This window comes from Leptonychotes weddellii, unplaced genomic scaffold, assembly GCF_054177405.1.
Source record: "Leptonychotes weddellii isolate Sample4059 unplaced genomic scaffold, ASM5417740v2 HiC_scaffold_11967, whole genome shotgun sequence".
NCBI lineage: Eukaryota > Metazoa > Chordata > Mammalia > Carnivora > Phocidae > Leptonychotes > Leptonychotes weddellii.
Genome location: NW_027697953.1, coordinates 1,728 through 6,509, shown reverse-complemented (window position 1 = coordinate 6,509; position 4,782 = coordinate 1,728). Strand labels below are relative to the sequence as shown.

Sequence of the window (4,782 nt, the reverse complement as noted above, 5' to 3'; positions counted from 1 at the left end):
GGTTAGCCTGGTGATGGGTATTGAGGAGGGCACGTTCTGCATGGAGCACTGGATGTTATGCACAAACAATGAATCATGGAACACTACATCTAAAACTAATGATGTAATGTATGGGGATTAACATAACAATAAAAAAATTAAAAGAAAAAGAAAAGAAGAGACTGAAGTCCCACCCTGACCGCAGACACCTCCCAACCAGGGCCCAGGCACTAGCTAACTGACTCCTCCGAAACTCAGGGCCCCAGCAAATGTAGCCACCCATTCAACTGACCGTGTAGGTGGCACCGAAGAACGGGCCCTGGGTTGTGGGTTCCAATCCCAGCTTTGCCACTTGTTGGTTGTGCGACCTCCAGTGAGTCATTTCCCCTCACTGGGGCTGAGGTTTCTCAGCTGGATGACGATATGGATGGATTAGATATCAAAAGGGGCCCAGAAGGCTTGGACATTGAGATGAGGCCAACAAGGCTGAACCACAGAATATTTTTCACTCATCATTTTCCATTAATTAGAAACTCTAGCTCAGATCTTCTGTCTCAAGCTCATTCTGCATCTGTTGTTAAGCATCAACTGAGCATATGGGTGCCCTGCAGAGCCCGACCAGTATAGTTTCTTCCACGAGTCAGGCACTTCCCAGAGGCAGAGACGTGTCCAGATCACAAGCAGAGTGTTTCAAATCCCAGCATGAGCACCGTCAGGATGAGTCTGGTCACAGGGACCAAGGAGACTTGAGCAAATATTTGAGCCCCAAGACTGGGCGCAGCAATAAAAGGAAACTTTGGGCCAGAGCAGATGCAAGAGAATATGGGGAAAGCAGCCTTCAGGAACCCAAGCTGCCTGCCCCATGGTCCAGAGGGGTGAGATGAGACTGTCCACTCCCTGTCCTCCTCGTCCCCCTCAGCCCTAGGACCTCACGGGCTGGTCATGTATACTCTAGAAGCCATAGATGGGCTGGGCTTTCTAGAGAAGGTAAGACAGGACCCAGAGAGAGGGACATTTCAGACCCTGCCCAGCGTACCCCCAGTAGCAAACAGAAGGTGGAGACCACTTCTCAGGTCTGTTTTGTAGGGAACAGGCCTGTGCCTCCCAGTGTCCCTGGACACACGCAGCCATCCTGGCCACTGGCTCAGAGGCAGGGGCTGAGCCCTCTCAGGAGGTGGAGGCTGCAGAAGGAGCAGCCGGAACAGTGGAGGAGAGCACGTATGAGGCTCCCAGGAAGGACAGGGTGGGGACAAGTTGGAAACTCCAGAGGACCCCCGGACCACAACGCAGCACAGCACAACCACCAAGCAGCTATAAATACCAGCTACCCGAGAAGCAAGCCAGAACCTGGAAGAGTTGTGTGTTTTTGTTTTTGTTTTTTAATGCAGTTTGACCTTTCAAGTTCCTCCCAAAAGCCAGCCAACAGAACGCTGCCAGAATCCGCAGACCTCGTTCCAGCAGTGGGTGCTGCTACAGTGATTTTTAATAGAAGCTAAACAGACGCTTGTTGACCTTCTCACTGCAAGAAATTTTACCGGACTAGTATTTTAAGTAAACACGTTTCCCAAATAGTGAGGGGAGAGGTCCACCCAGCCCACAAATAGGGTCCCACAACATCCACATGGGTGAGAGACGAAGGATCAAGGTTTTGCCCTAATGGCAAAAGCAGCGGGGAAACAGTCACATCAGTCACAGACAAGTAGAACGTTGACGCGATTGCTTTGACTTCGGAACAGGCCCGGATCCCAATGCAAATAAAACATTTGGTAGAAATCCTTGTCATCGGCTCATGGAAGAAGGAGCCCAGCCTGAGGCACCGGGGCTATCTGGTGTTACAGGGCCCCACTCGCACCCCCAGGGCTCTGCAGACGGGGATGGGCGAGACGCAGGGAGAGGGGGCCTGCTCCTGACAGTGAGCTGGCTCTGGCCAAGGGGGCAGGGGGCAGGCAGCCTCTGAACTGCAGCCAGCTGGGGCCCAGGTTGTAAAAATCCCGCCAACGTGACCACTGCCTACGGACCCGTAGGTGAAGGGGATCGGGGAACCAAGCGCCAACAAGGCCAAAGGGCACAGCAGCCAACAAGGCCAAAGGGGGACATGGCTACCCGCCCCCCCACACACACACACAGATGCCAGGAGCAGAAATCGCAGAAGGACGTCGCTCCTTCCTCATGCCTACCTTCCACGTCCACACGTCAACCGAGGCGGACAGGTCACCCCCCACCTCCCCGGCTCTGACCTAAGTGGTGGGCTGAAGCAACTCTTCCACGAGCCTCCACCTCCAGCGGGGACCTGATCCCAGCCCAGCCTGCGGCCCCACCGTTCTCCTCAGCCAAGGCCCCACAGCACAGCTCGCCAGCTTGCTCTTCCTGACTTCCTTCCTGCTCCGGGCCGCCCACCCCTCTTTGGGGAACACGTCTGCTCTGAGGGGAGAGACTGGCCGGGGCTTCTCCCACAGCAATGGCGTGGGGGCCCCTCCACACACGCACAGCTCTGTCTCGCCTCCGCTGCCGGCACCCGGGGTACACTGGGCTCAGGGACGAGGCAGCGCTGGGCCCGAAGGCGGCAGATGGGCCAGAGAGCAGCTCCTGGCGCAGAAGCACACAGCTGTGGGAGCAACGCCGCTGATTTCCAGCCTCCTATCGTGGAGGACGGCTACAGATCTTGGTGCCTGGAAAAGTGGTCCCTCCGCCACCACTCACTAGGTTTGCTGTGCCTGTCACGTGCAGGACACAGTGCTGGCAGCCCCCGCACCCCCCCTCACCGCACTCTGCCTCTCCAGTCTCTGACCCAGTCCCCAGGACCCAGATACCCCTTGCCCAACTCTTTCCTCTGTGCACAACGCAAGGTGACGGGTGAGCCAGACACATATCACAGGGGCGGTCGGGAGCAGGGGGAGCCTGGAGGAATGAGGCCTCGTCCAGAGGAGAGTGCTTGAAGCGTGCCTTGGCAAGGGGACAGGCAGGACACGGGGACAGACAGCTGGTCTGGTGGGCAGGTGGCCGGTGGGGCAGCAGGGCTGTGACGGTCAGAGTAGTGGATGGCACCCCCAAACTGCCGGAATAGGAGCCTTCTCCGAGACAGAATCGGGGCTTCCCTGGAGGAGAAAAGGAGGGAGAGGATGACCAAACACTGCATAAGGAGAACGTGTGCCCATGGCGACAGCCCACTGAATGGGCTTGGGACGCGAGGGCCAAAGACAAGGGTGCCAGACATTAGGCAGTGTGAGCAGTTGGGCATAAACGCTGACGTGGTGAACAGAGTGGGGTGAAGGTGAGTGTCAGAATTGCCATGGTCTCTTCTGCTTTTTCACAGGTTTATATAAAGTGGGCGGAACTCTGGCCCCCGCTTGGTTCTCACCGGCCGCCGCCAAGCCGCATGGCAGGGAGAGGGCTGGAAACTCAAATGGCTCTTTAGGAACTTCACCAGCAGGAGGTCAGGTCTTGGTGGTGGCAAACCGGACCCAGGCCCTGCTCTGCTGAAAACCACACACTCCCTCAGCTGAGAATGTTGAGGAGGCTGGGGCATCTCTGAACATGCAGAGAGGACACATTTCAGCCCAGAGCCCCGGCCGAAGACACAAGGAGGGAAAGGCTTCCAAGAACAGGGAGGCAAGGGGACAAACTGAAGGATCCCCTGTCTAAGGGAGGAAGGCCAGCTCTGGGCTACTACCCCTCTGCCTGCTGGAACCAGGCTCCTCCCAGGGCAGGGAGACCAACTCAGTGAGTCTGGCCCAGTCGTATCGGGCAGCCCTTCCTGTCCGCACCCGAGGCCACCTGCGGTTCTTCTTCCATCCAGACCCGGGCCTCATCACAAGAGGCTTCAGGGAAGAGGTGAGCAGCCCTCCCCAGCTCAGGATCCCTCTGGCCAGTCTCAGGACATGAGGACCCTGATTTTAAAGTGGACACACCTTCCCTCGTGGCCACAAGACAAACACGTGACCCACCTTTGACAAGCGAAGGACTCCTCTTTCACATTAGTGACCCTGTTTCAAGAAAAACCCACACAAGAGTTATAAGTAACCAGACAACATAATCCCCGCTGACTGCGGCCCCTGTGCGCTCAGCTCTCAGCTCTCTGGGGAGCTAGGGAAGGGACACGGGGCTCCAGGAGCCGAGAGTTCCCAGCTCACAGCTGTGTGTGTCCCAGGGTGTGACTAACACAGGGGGTGTGGCCGAGGCGGCTGGCAGCCCCAGGCCAATGCCTGCTCCATGCGGGGACTGCAGCATCACCCCCAGATCTGGCCAGAGCTCTCCTTCTCCCAGTGGGCTGTGTGAGGCACCCCCTTCCTCCGGCCCCCAGGAAGGACAGCTGGCTTTGGGAGGGGGCTGGGGTAGGATGCGGGAGGCCATGCCCTCATGCCCCTAATCCTTACCGCACTAGAGCTGCCATGGCTGAGCTTGTCGAAGCGGAATTTCAGGTTTGACCTCGGGGAGTTTCTGCTTTTGGCATCTAGGAAAGAGAGAAGTGTCCATGAAGAGTGGGCGGGGCTGCAGAGTCACTAGGGCTGGGGTGGTGCTGTGGGGGGGACCTCCTCCCGCCCCGGGGCGCTCCAGCTGACCTGCAGCAATTTGTCAGAGCCAACTCTTAAACCTTGAGAAATTTTTAGAAATGTCAGCTGGCTGGTAAACCCAGGCATTTTTTTTAAAAAATAAACTACAGAAGCTTCCAACTCAATAAATCCTATTCATCAAAGATAATAAATACTCAAAAGTCCTCGCTCCCCAATTATTTCACTGCACTTGACTACTATCGGCTCTCATCGGGTGACTTATGTCCACGGCGCCTGCCCGGCGCTTCCTCCC

The 4,782-nt window shown here is 56.8% G+C and overlaps 1 long non-coding RNA gene across 1 annotated transcript; it reads right to left on the bottom strand.

The window, feature by feature from the left end:
* Positions 1–6: 6 nt before the first annotated feature.
* Positions 7–4,466, bottom strand: LOC145718195 (uncharacterized). The gene is made up of 3 exons (XR_014141640.1): positions 4,353–4,466; positions 3,924–3,962; positions 7–3,074 (listed from the first exon to the last, which is right to left on the bottom strand). It is a non-coding gene; the product is annotated as an uncharacterized LOC145718195 (long non-coding RNA).
* Between the last annotated feature and the right edge of the window lie 316 nt (positions 4,467–4,782).